This window comes from Rhinolophus ferrumequinum, chromosome 19, assembly GCF_004115265.2.
Source record: "Rhinolophus ferrumequinum isolate MPI-CBG mRhiFer1 chromosome 19, mRhiFer1_v1.p, whole genome shotgun sequence".
Classification (NCBI taxonomy): domain Eukaryota; kingdom Metazoa; phylum Chordata; class Mammalia; order Chiroptera; family Rhinolophidae; genus Rhinolophus; species Rhinolophus ferrumequinum.
In genome coordinates, this window is record NC_046302.1 from 12,887,806 (window position 1) to 12,915,210 (window position 27,405).

The window sequence follows — 27,405 nt, forward strand, 5'->3', positions numbered from 1 at the left end:
CATCATCTCCCATGGAGGACTCAGCAAACGTTTCCTCCTAGGACTACAAGTCCTGCATCTGGGCTGCCTCAGCAAGCACTTCCTAGCCCACAGGGCCACAATGACCTTCGCTTTCTCCAGCCTATGCTGGTTGGGGAACCGTCCAATCTTCCCACCAATCCATAGGGGTCCAGCTCTCCGGCAGCTGCTCCTCTTGGTCTTCCTGAGACTGAGTGTTCTTACACACAAACAGCTGCATTACCTTCCGAAAAATTTCGGCTGACAACACACCCTGCTCGCTGCGCCAGTTGTTGTGCCAGGTGTCAGGTGGGGTCTGTGGTCCCGCTCCCCACATAAGAACACAGGACACAGTGAGGCCAGACAGGAACACCCACGGAACCATAGATGGGGGAGTCATACCAATATATTCTCGCTGGTGGCTGTGTTGGAGACACAGGAAGCAGGAGCCACACGATCTGCAACCTGCTGTGTCCTCTTCTCTGCAATGTGCAACCCGCACTCCACCGTGGTAACTGCAGTCCGCGCTTGCCAGCCACCATCTTCTTGTTAGCCCCCATTTTCTGTTAGCGTAGCCACAGAAGTTATATTAGTGGCCAGTGGCTCACTGGTTACAGATGACGGCCAACTAGCCACACTGATGGCCATCCAATCACAGTTGATGGCCTTTTACTACCTGAGCCAGCACCTTTCCATGTGAGGCTGAGAGCCTGGAAACTGCACTCCTGGCTCTGTCCCCACATATGTATATTTAAGATTGATTTATAAAGAACCTAATTCTAAAATTAATATTTGAAGGAGCTTTTTTTGTCCTGAATAGAATTTTCCATCCTTTTCCACAATGAACTATGCAGTTTTAACAATGATTTTTATGCATTTAACATTGAAACAGGAGAAACAAACATTCTCCTGGTCTTTGTTAAATGATATCACTTTGAACATTTTCTCAATTCCTAATACTTTAAGACTATGTCTTTTTTCAGAAGCAAAGGTCCTAACCTTGTGGTGAATATAGTGTACCCAGGTGTTTTTCATTGCTTCCTAGGAAAGCTGTAAGAATAACTGAAGTTATTTTTAGTCCAAATAACTTTTAAAGGCATCCTTCATCTGTCACAGTCATTCCCATTTGTCATTTATTTCAGTTTCTTTTATATTAGCGTCTTTCTGTTACAATTTCGATGAATAAGGACAAAGTAGCATGGGCAAAGGTGAGGAAAAGTTAAAAGGAATGTCATTTAAATAGCCTTTCTTTATCTACTGCTTGAGGAAAAGCCTCCTTTCACTGAGTACAATGTTGCTATTATGTACCATTTACATTTCAGTCAGGGACTAAAATAACAGTGCAGAGATCCCAGAATCTTGCAAACCAGGTTTTTGAAATGCCTTGGCATAATTTTTCAGATACCCTAGAACATGGCTTTACGGATACATTTGAGGTCTGCGATGGCAGGAACCAGATAGAGATGCAAGCCTTTCAGACTTAGCAAACTGATTTCTTTGCCTAAGGAAATCACTGAGAGGTACAATAAGCACAACCAGGTGCAGTGCCCAATGACACGACAGTAGTAGTGTATGTATCCTGAAGGCTTGACTTCCTATGTAGAAGCACCGCCAGCATCAGCTCAGCAGAACAGGAGACTCAGAGCGGAGCAATGTGAAACATAATAGCAGTTTCCTTGGCCATTCAGTCCTCAGGACAGGGCGACAGCCCCAAAACAAGCTGTATTTATTGCTGTTGGCATTAGTGTACATCTCCAGGGCTGACTTATGTGTATTCTAACATTCTTTTCTAGGGGTTAACAGCTGCAGAAGCAGAGGGTCAATTCGCTAACCCTTGTTTTTCTATCATGATGGTGGAGGTAAGTGTCATGGAGTACTGAAATGAGCACTGGGGAGCTCCCCTTCTTAAGATGTCTCCTCCAGACCTTATGCCAATTGTATTCATTTGACAAATAAGCAGCTTTGAAAAAGATACTGGTATTGTTGGATGGAAAGATCAGAACTACTCTTACCGATCATCCAGCTGAATCTCTCATGTTATGGGTGATATCAACAGCATTTGAGTATCTTGGCCAAATCTACGTGACTTACTCTGGGTCATTTGACTCCATAAGTGAAAAAATTTTATACCACACATTTTTTATGCTTTAAGGTGCTTTTGGATGACATGGGCAGATGGGATTTCTTAGCTTGGGCTGCTGTAACAAAGTACCATAGACTGGGTAGATTAAAAAACAGGAATTTATTTCTCAAAGTTCTGGAGATGCAAGTCCAAGATAAAGATGCCAGTAGGGTAAGGTTCTCTGCTTAGATTGCAGATGCTGTCTTCTCACTCTGTCTTCATTTGGCCTTTTCCCTGTGCATGAATGGAGAGAGAGTGAGAGCGAGAGCAAAAAGGGGGGAGGGGGAGAAGAGGGAGAAGGAGAAGAAGAGGGAAGAGGGAGAGACAGAGAGATCTCTTTGGTGTCTCTTCTTGTAAGGGCACTAATCCCATCATGTTCCATCCTCTTGACTTCATCTAAACCTAATTACCCTCCAAAGTCCCATCTCCCAATACTGTCACATTGTGCGTTAGGGCTTCAGCATATGAATTTGGAGGGAAGCATAAATCAATCCATATCAGGGGAAGAGGAACAGTTTTGGATCATGGGCCTTTTGCAAATGGACAGACCTCAGAATGAGGCTCTATGAATATTACAAAGTGGTGTCAGCGGCTGCCAACAAGGGAGAAAGCAGCCAAGGCAGCTTGACAATGTGTAAGCAAATTTCACATTGTGACTTTGGGTCTACTAGAAACCACTGTTCCATCTAAAAGGGAATGTCATGCCACGTGCGCTGCTGATGTAGGTTTATGCTGGTACCTGCCTGTGGTCACAACTTTTCAGTGGCATTTAAATAGCGATGCTCTTCTTCCTTCATCCTGCTATGCTTCCCAGTATAGGTTACATTTAATTAAAATAAATACTATCAAATATATGATGATGGAAGGAGACTTGATTTTGGGTGGTAAACACACAATACAATATACAGATGATGCATTATAGAATTGTACACTTGAAACCTATACAACTTTATTAACCAATGTTACCCCAATAAATTTAATTAAAAAAATAATACTTCCTTCTCACTATAATAACATATCTCCATCTTATTTTTGCCACCGTTTTTCCAACTCACTATATACCGGGGGTGCCAACAAAATGTATACACATGACTTGTATTCATTTTTTGTTATCCATACATATTGAGTATTACAATTTTAATACAGTTTTTTCCTTTCTTAAAATGTGTATACATTTTTTTGGTATTCTCTGTATATGAAATGCTTTCTTTTCAGAGCTGTGCTGAATTATCACTGGAGGACAGCAACCAGTACCCTGTGCTTTGGGAGGAGTTGTACCAGCCGGAAAGTTGCTCAGTGAGGCAACTGGCAGCTACAGTGCAATTAGCATCAGATGGGAGGTCCCCTCGGGCTCCACTCCACCCTTTAATCCTTCTCTAGTTCCTCTCAGCAGCTTTTTTGAGTATATCTTTGTTCCCTTTCTGCCCTATTTCTTTTCTTATACATTGCAGTAGATGTCAGTATGCTCTTATTTCCATTATTTGAAGCTGCCCCAAGCATTCATCCGTGAATTTGAGATGGTGTTTAGGGGAAACGTAATTGCGTCAAAATTCGTGTTTATCAGCCAAATGTGTCAGGAACTTTTTAAGACCAACTACTCCGCAGATACACTTGTAGTTATTTGTAGAAAGTATTAATGAAAAGTATACTCTAAACTTCTGTGCTTCTCTGGCTATTTGTGGCTTTTATGTTATTACTCATAATTCAGATTTATTCTCTTAGCACATAAGAATTAAGAAAATAATTGTCATTGGTTTTAAGTTGTCTTGACTCTAATTCTATATACTTTACTACTGTATAAACACTGGCTTACCGATTTGTTCTTTTTGTGTCACTAATTTCTGTTCAGTGACTCACCATGAAATCCCCTCAAAATAATCCAATTTTGGCTTATGTTTCCTTTTTTAGTTAAATAACTACCTAGGTTACTGCAAGTCTCTAGTAATTATACTCAAGAGCATCTGTTCTTCAGTCAGTTAAGGCTTTTCCCGATTTGGCAAATGACCCCTCTCCTCAGGCTGCTTCTCTTGCATGGAAAAAAAAATCAGGTGATGCAAAGCATCATTACTGTTTCAACAATTAAGAATTGCCTGTGGTTGAACTCTTTCTTAGGGGGTCCAAATAAATTGTTTAAATGCAGATAAACATTAACCAGTGAAGAACTAAGATAGAACTTTGGATAGCAAACCAAATAAGACTCTGCTTGGAAAATGACCAATGGAGACTTTGCAGAGTAACAGACTGAGGCAATATAAAAGGAAACTAATTTTAAAGCATATTTTTTAAAGAGTATACTAATAAGGATAATGCGAGGTCTGCATTTATTCATTTAATTAATATTTACTGAGTGCCCATTATATACCAGACAGTGTGTTAGATGTTAGTGATAAAGTTGTGAGTAAACTAAATAAAAAATTCCAAAGAGCAATGGATACCTGTTGGTGGCTGGCTTTCAGTACCAACTATTATATTTGTGTTGAAATGCACTCTAGAAAATTCAAAGGCAAAGTACCAAAGTGGAGAAAAGCACAGGTAGCTCGATTTCAAACTCTGTCGTTTATTATGGGTGTATTTTAGGGCCTCATTTTCCTCATTTGTAAAATAAGGATATTAATTGTGTATACCTCATATACTTGTCTCATAATTAAATTAGTTAATACAAGTTAGCATTTAAAATAGTGCCTGGCACATAATAAGCATTCAATAAAGTCAAATAAAGTCTGATGTGAATTTAACGGGAAAGAGTTTTATGCTTGATTAGTAATGCCTGTGATAAGTGTAAGAATGGAATGGTGGCATCTGCATTGTCCCTTACCTGGCAAAAAACGAAGCTGAAACACAAAATGATTAGACATATAACTAAGATGGCATATAGTTAGGAACAAAGTTAAAATTATAACTATGCCTCATGCTAATTTTTTTAGCCCTACAAATCATTTATTATGTGTAAAGAAATGATTTTCAGACCATGTTATACAAGGAGTTTCTCAAATGAAGAAGAGAAAATCTTTATCAAATATCTATGTCAGAAATAGCCAGAGGAACTAAGTAGAGAACAGTTCACCTGACTTGCTGGTTTTACACATTTTAGAGCTGAATTCAGGAATTAATTGTTGAGTTGGTTCTTTATAAATTGCATTCTTTTTTTTTTGCTTTGCTTTACCAGGGGTTTTTAAACCTAACTGGTTACATTCAGGCTAAAGTCATTTTTGTCCACTTTTCCATAACATTATGAAATGTTTCTCAAATCATAGGCATAAGAATTTCTGTAGCCATGACAAACTGGTTGGTTCTAACACATGGATTTCTATAGCTGGCAACCTTGAAACTACATATATATATATATATATATATATATATATATATATATATATACACACACACACACACACACACACACACATATGTATATATATGTATATATATGTATGTATATATTTGTATATATATGTATGTGTGTGTGTATATATATATATATGTGTATATATATATATATATATTTGTACGTGTGTGCAAATTACAACTTATTTAGTAATAGAGCTAGTTAGGAAATTAAATGAACCCATTAAACTTAGCCATTGAATCTTTATGTACTCCTGTGTTTACAAAAGGAATAGTTTCTTCTTTCTCTGCAGTTAGGGAAATTAAGACACAGAAAAGTGAATTTTCTGTGAAACAAACCAAGAAAAGCAGAAAGAAACCCATGAGGACTGGCTTCTCCTCCAGTGTACTGATTGTGTAGCCTCTTCCCAATTGCCCTACATTCTGTTATTCCCACAAAACATGGGGAACTCGTGGGAGAACATCTTTAAGACAGGAGGATTATGTCTCTTTGTTTTGGAGACAAAAAGTATAATATAGTGCTGTGAACAAGTGGAGCTCAAGCTTTTTAACCTGTAGTGTGTTAATGGAGCTGATGTTATGCCAGGTACACACTGGGTGCCAATGAATCATAAAATTCAGGAGTACTACTGGGTGTAAAAGATGAACAAACACCCAACCATTTTTACTTTAAGAAGTAGTAAACAGCAAAGCACCCAGTACTGAGACCAATGGGATTTAGGATTTATTAACTCATTTAGGGGTGGATATTTGTGAATACACACTCGGAGAGAGAGAGAGAGAGAGAGAGAGAGAGAGAGAGAGAGAGAGAGAGAGAGAGAGATAGAGAGAGAGGTAGAGAGAAATAGAGAGACAGAGAGAGAGAGAGAGAGAGAGAGAGGTGTTTCATCATAGACCTTTCATATAAAATAAAATCTTACTAACGAGTAGAGATGTGAAATTTTTAATAATTGAAAAAATAACAGAAGTAGATGTATTAAATAGATTTTCATTGCTCATAACTTCAAAAGGGACAAAAGCATAAACACTCAGAACAACAACAACAAAATACTCCAAGTCATAAATAGCTAGGGTGACTTGTTTTGGGTTTTTTTTTTTTTTTTTTTGGCTTTCATTCTAGACATTTCCAGACATCCTCCCCAGTTTACTTTTGGGGCATTATCTTTCTCAACATGTGTGCAGTTTTGAAGGCAGGATCATTCCAGATGTCCACTCCCCATGGTGAAATGAGGACACCATGGGGTTAGCATGTAGCATCATAAACTGAGCCAATCAGATTCCCTCTCCTGAGCTGCTGGATCTGCAGCAGCACCTGTGTTAATGGTGGCTTGCACTGTCTGCTGGCTTTGAAATACCCGTTTCTGCTTCCTGTTTCTTGTTCATTTATCCATTTCCAAGACAAATCTCTGCCAGCTTCCTTCATTTTAATAACATCTTTACTGAGGTATGATAAATATACAGTACAGTACTCATATTGAAATATACAATTTTCACAAGTTTTGACATATGTAGATACCCATGAAACCATCACTGCAATCAATAGTGATCTCCCCCAATGGTTTTCTTGTGCCCCTAGTCACCCCTACCTCCTACTCCTCCATATCACCTGGTCCTCAGGCAAGCACTGATCTCTCCGCCACTTTTGATTACTTTGCATATTCTGAAATTTTATATAAATTTCACATCAATGCATCACACAAAATGAATAGGTTTTTATCTGTCTTCTTTCATTCAGCAGAAGTATTTTGAGATTCATTCCGTTGTAGCACATATCAATAATTTATTCCTTTATATTGCTCAGTAGTAAGCCATTGTATAGACATACAACAGTTTATTCATCTTTTGATGGAAATTTGGATGACTTCAAGTTTTAAGGTGAAAACTTTCATTTTAGCAATGAAATTGCTATGAACTTTCATGTACTATATTTTGTATGAACATGCACTTTCATTTCTCTTAAGTGAATGCTTATGAATGGAATGACTACATCATATGGTAGGTGTACATTTTCAAAATAAATTCTAAAATGGTTGTGTCCCTTTATTTTCTCACCAGAAGTTTATGAGAGTTCCAGTTCTTCCACAGCTTCACCAACACTGGGTGTGGTCAATCTTATTAATTTTCACCGGTGTGCTAAGTATGTAGTGCCATCTCATGTGCTTTCAATTAGAATTTCCCTAATGACGACTAATAATATTTTTCGTGTGCTTATTTCCAATCCACATATCATCCTTGGTGTAGTATCTGTTCAAATCATTTGCCCATTTATTTATTGGATTTTTTTTTTTCTTATTGAGTTTTGAGAGTTCTGTATATATTTTGGACATAAGGTTTTTTGTTTGTTTGTTTGGTTGGTTGTTTTTTAAATCAGATATATGAATCTCTTTATAAAGTGATTTTTTACTTTTGATGAAATCCAGTTTAGGATATATTCTTTTAATGACTTGTGTTTTTGGTGTCATACCTAAAAATCTTTGCCTAACTCAAAGTTTTTCCTATAATTTTTTCTGTAAGGTATATAGTTTTAGGTTTTGCATTTGGGTCTGACTTTCTTTTAGTCAATTTTTATCTAATTTTCTTTATATTTTTCTCAATTTTTGTTTTATGTATTTTAAAACTATTATTAGTATATGACAATTGAGGATTGTTATATAATTTTGATAAATTAAACCTTCTATCATTATGATTGTTTTACACTTTGTAATACTTTTTGCTCTGAAATCTACTTGGTCTGATATTAATAAAGCCACTCTAACTTTCTTTTGAGTACTTTTGGAATATCTTTTTTCATCTTTTTACTTTAAATTTTTATGTGTCTTTATATTTAAATTGTCTTATCTGTGTTGTTCAGCCTTAAAATCTCAGCTTCTAGGCCATTGACATTTAATATAATCATTGATATAATTAGGGATTAAAACCATCGTCTAGCTATTTATTTTCTGTTTATAACATCTATTCTTTATTATCTTTTCCCTTTTTTATTCCACTTTGCTTTCTCTATTGGCTTATTAATTATAACTCTTTGTTAATTTAGTAGTTATTTTAGGACTTAATAGTAACATATTTGCTTTATCACAGTCTACCTTAAAGTGATAGTGCATCATTTAATGTATAAGCAACTTACATTTGTATTTCCTCTTTCCTGGCTATCCTATTGTCATGAACTTTACTTTCACATGTTTCATAACCCCACACTATGTTGTTTTTATATTTGTATAAATAGTCAGTGACATTTAATTTTTTTGTGTGTGTGAGTTTTTTTTTTTTAAGAAATCTTATATATTTGCTTGTATAGCTATTTTTCCTGTATAGCTACTCTGTATTTGTTTATGTAGGTTCGTATTTCATTCTGGACTCATTTTCTTTTAGGTTGAAGAACTTCTTTTCATATTTCTTATAGTGTGGATCTGCTGGTGGTGAAAGTCTTTATTTCACCTTCATTTTTGACAAATAATTTCATTGGATACAGAATTCTAAGTTAACTGCTTTTCCTTTCAGCACTTTAAAATTATTGCTCTTCAGGTTTCCTTTATTGCCAATGAGACCAATATTCATTTGTTTGCAACATTTTTTTTTCTTTGGCTGCTCTTAATGTTCTCTTTATTACTGGCTTTGAGCATTTTGATTATGATATTCCTTGCTGTAGTTTTTGTTGTGTTTCTTGTAATTGGGTTTCTTTGAGCTTCTGGAATCTGTGGTTTAATTATTTTCATCAAATTTGAATTTTTTTCACCAATTAGTTCTTCAAATATTTTCTCTGTCCCATTCTTTCTCATCTCCTCTGGGGACTCCAAGGACATGTTATTAGGTGCATTGAAGTTGTCCCACAACTTGGTAATGCCACCTTCCCCACCTCATTTCTCACCGTATTTCATTTTGGAAGTTTTCTCTTGCCATGGCTTCAAATTTACTAATATTTTCTTCTGTCATGTCTAATTTGCCTTTAATCCTTTTTAGTTTTTATGTTTTATCTCAGATGTTCAGTGCAGTTTTCTATCTAGAAGTTCAATTCAGGTTTTTTAAAAATGCCTTCCTTACGCTCTGGTAACCACTAAACTGCTGTCTGTGTCTATGACTTTTTGTTTCTTTGTCTCATTCCTGTGTTGCTTTCAGTTTTATATCTTACATCTGAGTATGGAGGGGTGGTGTCAGAAGAGGGTAAATGGTGATGGAAGACTGACTCTGGGTGGTAAGCACACAATGTGATATATTGATCATGTATTATAGAGATATACACTTGAAACCTATGTAACTTTACTAACCATCGTCACCCCTGTAAAGAAAGGAAATATGTTGTATGCATTCTCAACCTTTAATACCAGTTTCAAATCCATACAATTTATTGAGTGCTCACAGAGATGATGATGATGGTGAAAAAAAAATGCCTTCCATGTTGAGTATATAGAATATAGTATAATGACACATTTAATGCGATTGTCTGATAATTCTAACCTTTTTAATGTCCTTGTCTGAGAATGTGAGTTCTAGGTCAACTTTTATTAATTTCTCTCTCCACATTATAGGTTCTATTTTCCTATTTCTTTGCCTGTCTTGCCATCTTTTGTTGGATGGTAGACTTTGTAAAGTTTAGCATGCTGAGTGTTGAATATTTATTTATATACTTAGTTATTCATATAAATATTCTCAAGCTTCACTCTGTGAGATAGTTAAGTTGCTTGGGAGGATTGATCCTTTTGAGCAGGTATTAGCTAATACCTCCTGTAAAGAGTCAAATAGTATATATCTTAGGCATTGTGGGCCATATACGATCTCTATGGAATATTCTTTATATTTTCTTTTCACACAACTCTTGAATAATGTAAACAAAAATTCTCAGCTTGCAGGACATTGAAAAATAGGCCACACGCTGGATTTGGCCCATAGGCCTTAATTTTCTTACATCTGCGTTTGAGTCTTACTTTCATGAGTTGTTAGGTAAAATAAGCACAATTCATTCCAGGACTTATTATTGTTTTTCACTACTGAGGCAAAACACTTCCATGGATGGATTCAACTAGTAAGGTTCCAGTCAGAAGAGGCACTACTCTTGGCTTAGGTATTCATTATTATCTCTTATCCTTTCTGTTGTTGGTTTTTCTCCAGCCTTGAATAGTCTCCTCACATGCGTGCCATCATCCGCACTCAGCTGCATATTTGGGACCCTGCAGATGTCTGGGTTTATCTTGGGCAGCTCTCTCTTGTCCTGCTCTTTGTCCTGTGAATTCTTGCTGCCTTATTTCCCCTGGACTCTGTGCTCTGTCTCCTCAACCTAGATTCTACCTGGGTTTCCCCTTCCTTATATCATGGCCTGGAAGCTCTTTCCAAAATATAAACTGTGAGACTCACAGGATTCATGTCATTTATTTCCTGTCTCTCAGGAGTCACTGTCCTTCACTGTCTGTTGTCCAAGGTCTTGAAATTTATGGTTTCATATATTTTTAACATTTTGTGAGAATTTCTGGTGGGGTGGTAAATCTTGTCCCTGTTACTCCATCTTGGTTGGAAGCAGAAGTCATTCCAGTTTCCTTTGGATTCTGTCATTCCTCTACCAATTCTACCAGGCTGAATGATTTCTTTATGCTAATTTTGCCAATATGCTAATAAATTTCTTTATGCTAATTTGAATAGAGTGATTTCTGTAGCTTGCAAACAAAACCTAAGCAGATGCATTATGTCAACGGTGTTTGATTAAAATAATTTGGTTGTACTCTGTAGGGAAAAGAAAAGTGGTGTATTAGTCTCCTGCTGCCCTACAGAAATTGAGGGTTTTGTTTTGGTTTGGATTTTTGTTTTGTTTTACTTGTGAGAATGTAACTGTGGTTTTTAAAAGATTATCATGTACAGTTCTTCTATATAAAACATTTAAAATTTACACAGATTTTATGCAAATATATTTGTGTGAAAACACATATTATAACTATTTCTAAACATGCACCAAATATTATACCTACTCAATGAAGTGATAAAAATCCATTAGCAATCTTGCTGGTTCTCTTTGTAATGACTTTAGAAAGTCACAGAAGTTCAAGGACTGCAACAGCCTGAAGAACATGATTTTTGCACTTTCAGCGCCACAGTCATTTAAGGAAACAACCTCTGAGCTATTAATATGTAACAGCTCATATTTTTTTTTAAAGAGAAAAAACTGGAACCTCTTTTTCTTTTTCATTATATTTACATATTCAGAAGCAAACTAGTTAAAGTCAAAGTTTTAGGCTAGGATTTAGAAAGGCGAAGAGAAATTTTAATAGTAAGTTATGCCCTTCAATTGTTGAGAGCATCTGACAGATTATGAAAATAAGAGCCTGGAGCTAAAGACATTCAAAGGAGAGGGTTAAATCTATAACTGTGCTTATATGAAGCCGTGATAACCTTGACTTATCAATGAAAAATAGAATAAAATAAAGAATGGAAGATCAGAAACCTATAGTTAAAAGATTCCTCTAACATATGGGTAACCAGCTGCACCAATTCCTCCACTGAGAGTACCAGGCTGTTGCCAGATGCAATGTTAACCCCTGATGCTATAGTTCACTGTCCTGAGCATGCAATGGGCAGTCTGTTGTTTTGAGGGGTGCCATGCTCTTGAAGCATATCTTAGTTCAATGTTGGCTTCAAAGAAACACCTGCTAGTGCTGTTGATGTCCCATGGACAGTATTCTGTCACCACGAGGAGGCTTTGGGATGCTTGGAACTCCTTATTGAGTTGCTGCTGGTTTTGTACCACCTCTGCTTGAGTGAGACTCTGGAAGGCAGCTGTTTTCATTACTCAGATCTTCTGGTAACTTGCTGACCCAGTAGCCACTGGCATCTTGGCATTTTGTTACTGAACCTCCTGCTGCTATCAGGCAATATCCAACCAAAAATAAGACTATGGCTGGACCCAGTAGGAAAAACCTCCAAGTGTACTCAATGAGACTGCGCTAGGAGAGAAGGGCTGTGCAGCTTTGCTCAGTGCAGTTGTCAAACAACAGACATAGTTAAACTCAAAGATCCTGCTCTATGTCCAGATTCTTGTTATCAACACAGATAGACAGAATTGGAGTCATGCATTTATTGCCTGCCTGACAAGTTTTCCTGCTTTCTTTTTGAATGTTCCTCCTCCTATGGAAAGATGTGTGTGCATGTGTACACATTTTCAGTCCTCATCTCATGTAGCAATAAAAACATCCAATATTCTTACTATACAAAATAAAATTAGAAAATATTTTATCAGGAAAGGAAATGAAAATTCTTTATAATTGCATCATTCCAAGAAAATAATTTTAATAACTCTGTATATATATATATACATATATACATATGTATATTATGCCTTTTCCATATATATAATCTATATAAAGTATATGTATATATACTTTATACAAATATAATTAACTTGCTTTTTTCTAGTTTCTTGTGGTAAAATACACATAACATGAAATTACCATTTTAATCATTTTAAGTATATGGTTCTGTGAGATTAAATACATTCCTAATGTTCTGCAACTGTCTCCAACATCCAGCTCCCTAATTCTTTTCAATTTATAAAACTGAATATCTATACCCATTAAACAATAACTCCTTATTTCCCATCCCCTACGCCCCTGGCAGCCACCGTTCTACTTTCTGTCTCTGTGATTTTGACTACTCTAGGTACTTCATGTAGATGGAAACATACAGTGATTTTTGTGTGTGTGTGACTGGCTATTTCACTTTGCATAATATCCATAAGGTTCATCCATGTTATAGCATGTGTCAGAACTCCCTTTCTTTTTAAGGCTAAATTGTTCTGTCTAACACATTTTGCTTACTCATTCATCTATCCATGGATACTTGGATTGCTTCCACATTTTAGCTACTGTGAATACTGCTACGAGTGAACATTGGTGTACAAATACCTTTTCAAGACCTGGGTTTCTGTTCTTTCAGGTATATACCTAGGAGTTGAATTGCTGAATCATATGGTAATTATTTTTTAAAGTTTTTTAAGGAACCACCACACTGTTTTCCACAATAGGTGTGTCGTTTTATGTCCATACAAACAGTGCACAAGTGCTCCAATTTCTCTACATCTTTTCCCAAATGTGGTTTTTTTTGTTTTATTTTGTTTTGTGTTTGTGTTTTTCATAGTAACCATTCTAATGGGTGTCAGGTGGTATCTCACTGTAGGTTTGATTTGCATTTTCCTAATGATTATTGTTAGGTCTCTGAATGTTAGAGACCTTGACTTAATGTTAGGTCTCTGAATGTTAGGTCTCAAAGAACTTGACATACAGACAGAGCCATATCTGCAAGAAAACAACAAAATGTCTGTTGGTCTGCACCTGCAGACAGAGCCAAACTTGTGATAACAGAAAACACCACAAAACAGCTACTGGCTTACAGGCAGTCAACATTTTCTGTTCAAACAATGCTACCCTGTCAGCACAGCCCCTATAAAACCCTTCCCTCAGGGGCTACAATCTTCTCTAGATTCAGTCCAGGCTGTAGCCATCTTTTGCTCAGCGCAATATACTTTTCTCTCTTACAACAAAAATTTTCTTAATTTGCCTGACCATGCACGTTCCTTTACTGGCCGACCTATAAATTATATTAGCATCTTTTCCTGCTACTTTTCATGTACTTATCAAATACTTATATATCTTCTTTGGCAAAATATATATTAAGGTTTTTGTTATTGAATCAAGTTGTTTTTATTGTTGAGTGTCAGGAATTCTCTATATAGTCTGGATATTAATCCCTATCAGACAAATGATTTGCAAATAATTGTTTTCCCATTGTTTGGGTTGCTATTTTACTCTGTTGATATTGTCTTTTGATGCATACAATTTTTTAATTGGCATATAATGTGATTTGTTTACTTTTTCTGCTGTTGCCTTACCTTTGGTGTCATATACAAGAAATTGTTGCCAAATCCAATGTTGTGAAATTCTTGCCCTGTGTTTTTTTCTAAGGGTTTTATAATTAGGTCTTACATTATAGTTACATAAATATAGTCTTACATTTAGGTATTTGATCCCTTTCGAGTTAATTTTTATATGTGGTGTTAGGTAAGAATCCAACTGGATTCTTTTGCATATGGATATCCAGTTTTCCCAGCAACATTTATGGAAAAGACTGTTCTTTTCCTGTTGAATGGTCTTGGCACATTTTCTTTTTACCAAAAATCATTTAAACATATACATGAGGATTGATTTCTAACCTCTCTGTTCTATTCCATTGGTCTTGTCTGTCTTTATGCCAGTACCACACTGTCTTGACTATTGTTACTTTGGAGTAAGTTTTAAAATCAGGAAGTGTGAGTCCTCTAGTTTTGTTTTTGTTTTTAAAGATTATTTGGCTATTTGGGGGCTCTTAAGATTCCATATAAATTTTAGAATGGGTTTTTCTATTTCTGTGAAAACATCACTGGGTTTTGATAAGGATGACATTGAATCTGTAGATCACTTTGGGTAGTATTGACATCTTAACAATATTATGCCTTTCAATCCATGAACATGGGATGTGTTTCTACTTATTTATAACTTTCAAAAATTTCTTTCAGCAATGTTTTGTAGTTTTCATTGAGTAAGTCTTTCACCTTTTTAGTTAAGTTTGAAAATGTTTGCATTGATGTTGATTAGAGATATCTGACTGTAGTTTTCTTATAGTGTCTTTTTTATGGCTTTGTATGGTTTCATGCTAATGCTGGCTTCAGAATGAGTTAGAAATGCTCCCTCCTCTTCAATATTTTGGAAAAGTTTGGGAAGATCTAGAGTTGGATCCTCTGTAAATGTTTGGTAGAATTCGCTAGTAAAGCTATCAGGTCCAGGGCTTTTCTTTGTTGAGAGAATTTTAATTGCTGATTCAATCTCCTTACTGGTTTAGTTATAGGTCTGTTCATATTTTCTATTTCTTTGCAATTTAGTCTTCATAGGTTTCATGTTTGTAGCTATTTGTCCATAATCTAAGTTAACAAATGTGTTGGTGTACAATTGTTTATAGTACCCTTTTATGATCCTTTTTATTTATGTAGAATTAGTAGTAATGTCTCCACTTTCATTTCTGATTTTAGTAGTTTGAATCTTCTCTTTTTTTTCTTAATACACCTAGCTAAAGATTTGTCAATTTTGATGATGTCTTCATTCTCTATTTTGTTTATCTCTGTTCTAATCTTTATTTACTTCCTTCATCTAGCTTTTGTTTTTAATCTTCTTTTTTTCCTCTCAAATTGAGAAGTTAAGTTGTTGGTTTGAGATCTTTCTTATTTTTTAATGTAAAGCATTGACAGCTATACACTTCTATCTTAGCACACTTTCACTACATCCCATAAGTATTGGTATGTTGTGTTTTTGTTTCCCTTCATCTCTAAGTATTTCCTAATTTCCTATGTGATTTCTTCTTCAATCATTTTGTTGTTTAAGAGTGTGTTTTTAATTTCCACACATTTTGAATTTTCCAGTTTTACTACTGTTATTGATTTTGGACTTTATCCTGTTTTGGTTGGAGAAACTACTTTGTATGATCTCTTCTTTTTAAATTTACTGAAACTTAATTTGTGTCCTAACATATGTTCTAGTCTGGAAAATGTGCCATAAGTACTTGAGAGGAATGTCTATGCTGTTGTTAGGTAGAATGTTCTGTATATGTCTGTTAGGTCTACAGTAGTTGGTTTATTTTGTTATTTAAGTCCTAAATTTTCTTACTTACATTGTCCTGGGTTTTCTATCAATTATTAAAGTAGAGTATTGAAGTATCACACTATTATTGTAGACTGTCTATTTCTCCCTTCAGTTCTGTCAGGTTTTGCTTCAAATATATTGGTACTGTTATTTACTATACAGATATGTATAATTGTTATAACTTCTTACTGTCTTGAACTGTTTTAAAAATGTGTTTTGGTCATAGGAATGGCGGCAGCGGGGCGCACTTTCTGAGTTCTCCTCCGGATCTTATTACAAACGGGACCTATAACCCATGAAAGAACTCTTTGCTCATCACACAGAACAGCTAAGAGACTCCTGAAAGGATTACTTGAAGGTGCGCTAATTGGGCGAGCAGGGGAAGGAAGGAAGGGAGCGGAGTGAAAACGCGCGGGCCCGTGGCGGGGTCTCAGGTGGCAGCGGCGGCGGCGGCGGCGGCGGCGGCGGCGGCGGCGGCGGCGGCAGAGAAAACCGCAGTGGCACCCGCAGTTCCGGGGCACACACGGGATCCTAGGGCGGAACGGAGAGCACAGAGACCAGGAAGTGGGCTCTTTCCCTGCATCCCACGGCTGATTTCTCCCACCGGGAGGGCGGCTAGTGGGCCCTAGGGCAGACAAAGAACACAGACTCCATACCTGGGCCCTTCCCCCCCCACCCCCGCTCTTCCAATCCTAACCCCGCCCTTCCAGAGACTTAAACTGGACCCTGAACTGAGGAGTAGTGTCAGATTACAGAGGAGCCGTAGTAGTGCTCAGGCTCTGGGAAGACTGACAGGCAGCCCTGACTCAGGGAAGAGGCTGGGAAGAGTATGATTTTGGCTGGGCTAAGAGAGAAGAGACTCTTCCACCCCTAGCCACCACCTTTTCTGGCCTGCGGGAAGAGGGTGACGCACGGCTGGGCTGGGAGAGAGAAGACCCCTCCATCCCCAGCCCCCACCCTTTCTGGCCTGACTAGGGCGGGACAAGTGCTACTGCCGAGACACTCCCAGGGATCAGCAGTAAGCAGCAGACGCAGCTCTGGGCTTTCAGCAGCTCAGAAATCTGCCGCCCGCACCCCCCCCATACACACACACACTGAAGAAGTGCCCTAAGACTCAGGAGTACTGGACACGGGGCTGGTGGTGCTACTCTCAGTGTGCATATGCGCAGGCAAGGGCAAAAACTAGACTGAGTTTGTAAAAACTATCATCCAGACCCCTCAGGCCCACGCATTTAAATCTAGAGTCCCAAAGTCACTCTGGGCACCAGGTGACCGGCTCTGCCTGTGCAATAAGGAGGGGGCTCTTTGGTACAGCAGAGGACAACCTGGACATTACTTGGTGGGCTTAAGCCAAGACTGGTGCTGCGTTTTGTTTTGCTTTGTTTTGTTTTGTTTTGCTTTATCTTTATATCTTTGATATCTTTGTCTGTGTCCAGTGGGGGTTATCAGGTGTTTTTACATGTGAATGTATTTGATTTTTTTCTTTGTTGTTGTTGTTGCTGTTGTGCTTGGTGATTTGCTTTGTTCTTAAACTGCCCTACCAGGGCCCAGCTTGAGAGGCACAAGATTCAACATATCCAGAGGCCAACTCCAGACCAAACCAGAGTACTACTGGGTTTGACCTACAAGTCACACACCCAGAGGGAATTCTCTGCAGGCACTAGAGCCCATAGAAGCCAAACCACATTTAAGTGGTCAACCCTCACGCAGCAGAATGCCCTGCGGGGGGCAGAGCCAAGTCTCACAACGAGTCAGCCTAGGAGTTAACCCCACCTACTCACAAGCAAAAAGCAATTAAAGATCTTCTTGAACAGGACAATATACACAACACAAGAGTCACCTTTGGAGCACAGGCAGAGGAGAAGAACGAAGTAGTGCAAGTCAAATATAAAGGACACATACTGCGTAAGATAACCTAGCAATAACTAAGAACTCTAGGGGATCTAACTAATACATCAAAGCAAACACAGAGAGTCAGCCAGAATGGGGAAACAAAGATACACGTTCCAAATAAAAGAATAGAAGAAACCTCCACAACTGGAACCAAATGAAGCAGAGGTAACCAAACTTTCAGAGACAGAGTTCAGAACACTGGTGATAAGAATGTTTAAGGAGCTTAGAGAAGACATAAAGAAGGATGTAGAAATCATAACGAACAACCAGTTAGAACTAAAGAACACAATTACCGAAATTAAGAACTCACTTGAAGGAATTACCAGCAGGTTAGATGAAGCAGAGGATCGAATCAGCGACTTAGAAGACAAGGTAGCAGAGATCACCCAAACGGAACAACAGAAAGAAAAAAGAATAAAAAACAATGGGGATGGCTTAAGAGACCTCTGGGATAACATCAAGCGCAACAACATGCACATCATAGGAATACCAGAAGGTGAAGAGAGGAAGCAAGGGATTGAGAACATATTTGAGGTAATAATGTCCGAAAACTTCCCCAACCTGATGAAGGAAACCAACATACAAGCCCAGGAAGTTCAGAGAGTTCCAACCAGGATAAACCCAAACAGGTCCACACCAAGACACATTATAGTTAAAATGGCAAAGCTTAAAGACAAAGAGAGAATCCTAAAAGCAGCAAGAGAAAGACAGAGGGTTACATACAAGGGAACTCCCATAAGACTATCAAATGACTTTTCTACAGAAACATTGAAGGCCAGGAGGGAGTGGCAGGAGATACTCAAAGTGATGGAAAACAAAGGCCTAGATTGCTTTATCCAGCAAGGCTATCATTTAAAGTTGATGGAGAGATAAAGAGCTTCCTAGAAAAAAATAAGCTAAAGGAATTTATTACCACCAAGCCAGCATTGCAAGAAATACTAAAAGGACTTCTGTAAATAGAAGAAAGATCAAAACAACCTAACTGCAAATTTTAAAATGGCAATAACTATGTACCTATCAATAATTACTTTATATGTAAACGGATTAAATGCTCCAATCAAGAGACATAGGGTGGTTGACTGGATAAGAAAGCAAGACCCTTGTATATGCTGTATACAAAAGACTCACCTCAGATCAAAAGACACACACAGGTTGAAAGTAAGGGTTAGAGTAAGATATTTCATGCAAATGGAAATGAGAAAAAAACTAGAGTTGCAATACTTATATCTGACAAAATAGACTTTAAAATGAAGAACATATTAAAAGATAAAGATGGGCACTATATAATAATAAAGGGATCGATCCGACAAGAGGACATAACCCTAGTAAACATCTATGCACCCAATATAGGAGCACCTAAATATATAAAACAGGTACTGACTGACATAAAGACAGAGATCAACAGTAACACTATCATAGTAGGGGACTTCAACACACCTCTGACAACAAAGGACAGGTCTTCCAGACAGAAAATCAATATGGAAACAACAGCCTTAAATGATACATTGGACCACTTGGATTTAATCGATATTTTCAGAACATTTCACCCCAATGCTGCAAAATACACGTTTTTCTCAAGCGCACATGGAACATTTTCCAAGATAGACCATATGTTAGGCCACAAAACAAGTCTTGATAAATTTAAGAAAATTGAAATCATAACAATTGTCTTCTCTGATCACAATGCTATGAAATTAGAAATGAACTACAGGAAAAAAACTGGAAGACACACCAATTCATGGAGGCTGAATAACTTATTACTAAATAATGAATGGGTCAAGCAGGAGATCAAGGAAGAAATCAAAAGATATCTCAAGACAAATGAAAATGAAAACACGACAACCCAAAATCTATGGGATGCCGCGAAAGCAGTCCTAAGAGGGAAATTCATAGCTTTGCAGGCCTACCTAAAGAAACAAGAAACATCACTAATCAACAGTTTATCTTCACACTTAAGGGATCTGGAAAAAGAACAGCAAAATAAGCCCAAAGGGAGCACAAGGAAGGAGATAATAAAGATCAGAGCAGAAATAAATGAAATAGAAACCAGAAAAACAATACAAAAGATCAATGAATCCAAGAGTTGGTTCTTAGAGAAGATAAACAAAATTGACAAACCTTTAGCCAGACTCATTAAAAGAAAGAGAGAGAGGACCCAAATTAATAAAATCAGAAATGAAAGAGGAGAAGTGACAACGGACACCGCAGAAATACAAAAAGTTTTAAGAAATTACTATGAGCAACTATATGCCAACAAATTTGACAATCTGGAAGAAATGGACAATTTTCTAGAGGCGTACAACCTTCCAAGGCTAACTCAAGAAGAAACAGAAAACCTGAATAGTCTGATTACCACCAGGGAAATTGAATCAGTAATCAACAATCTCCCAACAAACAAAAGCCCTGGACCAGATGGCTTTACAGGTGAATTTTACAAAACGTTCAAAAAAGAATTATCACCTATTCTCCTCAAGCTCTTCCAAAAAATCCAGAAGGAGGGAAGACTCCCAAACACTTTTTACAAAGCCACTATCACCCTGATCCCAAAATCAGACAAAGACACCACAAAAAAAGAAAATTACAGGCCGATATCTCTAATGAACATAGATGCAAAAATCCTCAACAAAATATTAGCGAACAGAATTCAGCAATACATTAAAAAGATCATACACCATGATCAAATGGGATTCATGCCTGGTATGCAAGGGTGGTTCAACATCCGCAAATCAATTAATGTGATACACAACATTAACAAAATGAAAAATAAAAATCACATGATCATATCAATAGATGCAGAAAAAGCATTTGATAAAATCCAACAGTCATTTATGATAAAAACCCTTAAGAAAGTGGGAATAGAGAGATCATATCTCAACATAATAAAGGCCATATATGACAAACCCACAGCTAACATCATACTCAATGGGGAAAAGCTAAAACCATTCCCCCTAAGATCAGGAACAAGGCAAGGTTGCCCACTATCTCCGCTTCTATTCAACATAGTGCTGGAAGTGCTAGCCAGAGCAATCAGACAAGAAAAAGAAATAAAAGGCATCCAAATTGGTAAGGAGGACGTAAAATTATCATTATATGCAGATGATATGATACTATATATAGAGAACCCTAAAGACTCCACCAAGAAGCTATTAGAGCTGATAGATGAATTTAGTAAAGTAGCAGGATAAAAAATTAATATTCAGAAATCAGTTGCAGTTGTATATACCAATAATAAAACATCAGAAGGAGAAATTAAAAAAAAATCCCATTTACAATTGCTCCAAAGACTATAAAATACCTGGGAATAAGTTTAACCAAAGAAGTAAAAGATCTGTACTCAGAAAATTATAAGACACTGAAGAAAGGAATGAAAGAAGATATAAATAGATGGAAACACATATCATGTTCATGGATAGGAAGAATTAATATAGTTAAAATGTCCATAATACCTAAGGCAATATACATATTCAACGTAATTCCTATCAAACTACCAATGATGTTTTTCACAGAAATAGAACATATAATCCTAAAATTTATATGGGACCATAAAAGACCCCGTATAGCCTCAGCAATCTTGAGAAATAAGAACAAAGTGGGAGGTATAACAATACCTGACTTCAAATTATACTACAAGGCTACAGTAATCAAAACAGCATGGTACTGGCATAAAAACAGACACATAGATCAATGGAACAGAATAGAGAGTCCAGAAATAAATCCATGCCTATATGGCCATTTAATCTACGACAACGGAAGCAAGAATGTACGATGGGGTAAAGACAGTCTATTCAATAAATGGTACTGGGAAACCTGGACAGACACATGCAAAAAAATGAAGCTGGACCACCTCCTTACACCATATACAAAAATAAATTCAAAATGGCTTAAAGACTTAAATGTAAGGTCTGAAACCATAAAATACCTAGAAGAAAATATAGGAAGAAACTTCTCAGACATTACCCAGAGTAAGATTTTTACTGATATATCCCCTCGCACGAGGGAAGTTAGAGAAAAAATAAACATGTGGGATTATATCAAACTAAAAAGTTTTTTTACAGCAAAGGAAACCATCAATAAAAGAAAAAGGGATCCTACTGAATGGGAAAAGATATTTGCCAATGATATATCTGATAAGGGATTAATATCACAAATCTATAAAAAAACTCACTCAACTCAACTCCAAAAAAACAAATGACCCAATTAAAAAATGGGCAGAGGACTTGAGGAGACATTTTTCTAAAAAGGACATACAGATGGCAAACAGACATATAAAGAAATGCTCAACCTCACTAACCATCAGACAAATGCAAATAAAAACCACAATGAGATACCACCTCACCCCAGTCAAAATGGCTATCATCAATAAATCAACAAACAACAAGTGCTGGCGTGGATGTGGAGAAAAGGGAACGCTTGTGCACTGTTAGTGCAGCCACTATGGAAAACAGTATGGAGGTATCTCAAAAATCTGAAAATGGAACTACCCTATGATCCAGTAATTCCACTCCTAGGTATCTATCCGGAGAAATCCAAAACTCCAATTCAAAAATCTTTATGCACTTCTATGTTTATTGCAGCACTATACACAATAGCTAAGACATGGAAACAACCAAAATGCCCATTGGTAGATGACTGGATTAAGAAACTGTGGTACATTTATACAATGGAGTATTACGCCGCCATAAAGAAGAAAGAAATCTTACCATTTGCAACAACATGGATGGACCTAGAGAACATTATGTTAAGTGAAATAAGTCAGACAGAGAAAGATAAGTACCATATGATCTCACTTATATGCGGAATCTAAAGAAAAGAATAAGTGAATGTACTAATCAGAAACAGTTTTGGAGACAAAGAGGAAAAACTGAGGGTTGCTAGATGGGCGGGGGGGTGGGGGTAAGGGGGAAGGTGAGGGGATTAAAAAACAATCAGTAACCACAAGATGGCCACGGGGTTTTGAAAATTAATCTGGGGAACGTAATTTAGTGGTTACCAGAGGGTAAGCGGGTTGGGGGGTGGGAGATGAGGGTAAGGGGGATCAAATATATGGTGATGGAAGGAGAACTGACTCTGGGTGGTGAACACACAATGTAATTTATAGATGATGTGATATAGAATTGTACACCTGAAATCTATGTAATTTTACTAACAATTGTCACCCCAATAAATTTAAAAAAAAAGATATATACAGATGGCAAATAAACCCATGAAAAGAGAAAAAAAATGTGTTTTGTCTCTTGCAAACTTTTTTGATTAAAGTCTATTTTGTATAATTTTAATATAGCCATACCTGCTTTCTTTTCATTAGTATTTGCATGAAATATCTTTTTTCATGGTTTCACTTTCAATCTTTTTGTGTCTTTGGATCTAAAATGAGTCTGTTGTAGACAGTATATAGTTGGATAGTGAGTTTTATCCATTCTGCCAAGCTCTGTCTTTTAATTGTAGAGTTTAATTCATTTACATTTAAAGTAACTACTGTGAAGAAGGGACTTACATCTGTCATTTTGCTATTTATTTTCTATATACTTGATATCTTTTTTACCCTCATTTCTTGCATTACTGTCTTCTCTTGTGTTTTGTTGATTATTATATAAAATATTTAAATTATTTTCTCATTTCTTTTTGTATATATTCTATAGCTATTTTTCTTTGTGGCTACCATAGGGATTACATTTAACATCCTGAAGTTATAACACTGTAATTTGAATTTATACAAGCTTAACATCAATAACATATAAAAACTCTGCTCCTTTATCAGCTTCATCCCCACCACTTTCAATTGTTGATGTTACAAAATTACATCTTTAAACTTTGTGAACCCCAAAATATGAACTAATAATTCTCTTAACTGCATTAATGTCTGAAAATATTTAGAAAACAAAATATAGACTGATAAACTAAAATTACAATAAAACTAGCTTTTATACTAATACTTGTTTTCTAAAAATGTATGTTTCTAAAATTGTGTCAAAAATAAAAAGTAGAGTTATAAACCATTATTACAATAATATTACACTATCGCTTTTATAATTGCCCATGTTTTTATCTTTATTTGGAGCTCTATTTCTTCATATGGTTTTGAGTTACTGTCTAATGTCCCTTTATTTCATCCCACAGGACTTCCTTGAATATTTCTTGCAGGAATGTCTAGTGGTCATGAACTTTTTCAGGTTTTGTTTATCTAAAAATGTCTTAATTTCTCCCTCATTTTTGAAAGATTACCAGTAGAGTCTTCTTGATTGACAGTTATCATTTTTTAGTAATTTGAATATTTTGTCCCGTTACCTTCTGGTCTCCAAACTTTCTGATGATAAACTGCTGATCCCTTATAGGTGACAAGTCACTTCTCTCTTGCTGCTCTAAAGATTCTCTCTCTCATGGCTTTTGGTTTTCAAAAATTTGATTATAATGTGTCTTAGTTTGGGTCTCTTTTAGTTCATCTTACTTGGAGTTCATTGAGCTGCTCAGATGTTAGTATTCATGTATTTCATTAAGTTTTTGAACTTTTCAGCCATTAGTTTTTTCAAATGTTTTCTGTGCCTCTTTCTATTTTTCTCTTCTCCATCTGGGACTCCTGTAATGTGTATATTGATCTGATTACTGATGTCAAAAAGGTCCCTTAGGCTCTGTTCATTTTTCTTCAATTTTTTCTCTTTTTGTTCCTCAGACTCAATCACTTCCATTGTCCTAACTTCACTTTATTGAGTCTTTCTTCTGCCCGCTTAAATCTGCCTTTGAATTTTTTTTTATTTCAGTTTTATTTTTTTAGCTCCAGAATTTCATTTTTGGTTTCTTTTCAGGTTTTCTGTCTCTTTACTGATATTTCCATTTCGTTCATACATTGTTTTCTTGACATTCTCCACATCTTCCTTTAGTTCTTTAAGCATCTTTAAGATAGTTGTTTAACATTCTTTGCCTAGTAGATATTCCATCAGGTCTTTCTCAGGGACAGTTTATGTTGATTTTTTCCCTTTAAATGGGCTGTGCCTTCCTGATTTTGTTTGTTTGTTTGTTTGTTTTTTAATTAGGGAAGGGGAACATGACTTTATTGGGGAACAGTGTGCACTTCCAGGACTTTTCCAAGTCAAGTTGTTGTCCTTTCAATTTTAGTTGTGGAAGACGCAGCTCAGCTCCAGGTCTAGTTGCCGTTGTTGCAGGGGGGCGCAGCCCACCATCTCTTGCGGGAGTCGAACTGGCAACCTTGTGGTTGAGAGGACATGCTCCAACAATCTGAGCCATCCTGGAGCTCAGCGACAACTCAGTTCAAGGTGCCGTGTTCAATCTTAGTGGCAGGGGTGCAGTGAACCATCCCTTGCAGGAGTTGAACCAGCAACCTTGTAGTTGAGGGCGCGTGCTCCAATCAACTGAGCCATCTGGTCACCCAGGAGCTGAGCAGCAGCTCATTAACTTCATTCAGTTGCGGAGGGCACAGCCTGCTGTCCCATGTGGGAATCAAACAGGCAGCCCTGTTGCCCAGAGCTCCCACTCTAACCAACTGACTCACCCTTCTGCCCTTGTTTTGTTTTTGTATGCCTTGTGACTCTTCCTTGAAAACTGGATATTTGAATCTAATAATGTGGTAACTCTAGAAATCAGATTCTCCCCTTTCTCAAAGTTTGCTGTTTTTATTATTATTATTATGGTTTTTGTTTGTTTGTTTTTTTGGTAGGATGTCTCTCTGGCAAGAACCAGCCTAAGGTGTAAACCTAAGGTCTTCTCCAACCTTTTCTGAGCCTGCAGTTATTTTCTGATTTCCCCCATACATACAATTGCTTTTTAACGTCCTTGTCTTTAATGTCTGGCTCCCAAAAGGAGAAAAAAAGAAAAATTAATGGGTGGGAAGAATACTGACTCTTTAAATACACTGGAAATCACTTAAATCAGAGGAGGAAGATGCAACAACAATGGCCACCTGCCTCTTTGTCTGTACCTATATAGTCAGGGGCAGCAATAAGTGATCAGAACACAGATCCTCCATATTTGGAAGGCAGGGTACCTTTTGTCTATCCTGGCTGCTACAAACTGTGAGCAGGTTGCTCTTGGAACACATGTTCTGCTGCCTGCCCCATGGCTGGGGGTGAGAGATGGGTAGCTGCTACCATGCTAAAAGCTGAAATTGACCAAAATTAATGGCAACATTTTACTGCTGAAGCCTATTCTGGAAGTTATAAGTGTTCAATAGGTGTCAGAGTTCCCAGATAGATTCTGCCAATGCAATTGTTGTCTGGGTTGGGAAACAGATTCTTGGTGCTTCCTACTTGACTATCTTCATAGATTCCTTTAACTTGTATTTTAAGCTTAATATACTGTGATATTATTTCATTTAAAAAGTATATGTCTACATTGTCATGTTTGATGACTACATAGCATTCAGTTTTCCAGATCAGGGGTTGGCAAATTTCTCCCATAAAGGGCCAAATAGCAAATATTTTAGGCTTTGCAGACACATATGGTCTCTATTGATGGTGATGCTGCCACTGTGGCTTCTTTTTCTTCCTTTTTAATTTTTTTCTTCCTTTTTTTACACCACTTTAAAAATATAAAGCCATTCTTAGCCCTAGGGCCGTTGTCTTAGGCAAACTGTAAGTTATAGGCTAAACTAGAAAATTTTCCATGTTATTTGCTACTATGTATAAACATCATAATATAAAGGTAAAAAAGATCATTGTTATAGTTTATATATAGTTTACCTATATAGTTTATAGATTAATTTAATTTCTTCAATCTTCTGCTTGCAGCCTTCACGTTATTTCACTGATGGTCAGAATTTCCTCACTAGGTGATCAGACTTGTTTCTCTGCTCTCTCTAAAAATTTTGTTAACTTGATACAAAAAAGACACATCAGAGTCTTTGAATTATTAATTCAACACACATTTACTTTGAACCCGTTAAGTGCATTGCAACTTATTGATTGTCAGTTTGGTTAGTGGTTTTATCAGGATGAGCCCTCAATTCAAAAGAGAAGATTAGTGGCATCATTTAAGTTGTCTTTGTACTGCATTTTGCAGGATGACTTTAACATAGGGTATATCTTCAGTTGTTAGCACTATAAACTTTTTGAGGAAATGATATAAAAAAAATTAGGTACATGAATGAAAAGTACAATTTAACATGTTGATCTCCTAAATAGCTTCTCTGTTCTTAACTTAAAGGTACTTTTTGCTATGAAAATATCCCATTTTTTCCCTTCTACATTATTTTAAATGATGTTCCTGTAGAACGTGGTTCACAGGATTAATTTTTTACAACAGTGCCATGCTGTTAAAAGAAAATGTTAAGAATTTAGACTTGCTGAATAGTTTCAGATGCTGACAGACTTATTTCAAAAATATGTTTTTAAAAATATATACTGAATAAAATAAACCAAGGCTGCTTAAATCCGAATAGACTGGCATCAATGACAAATA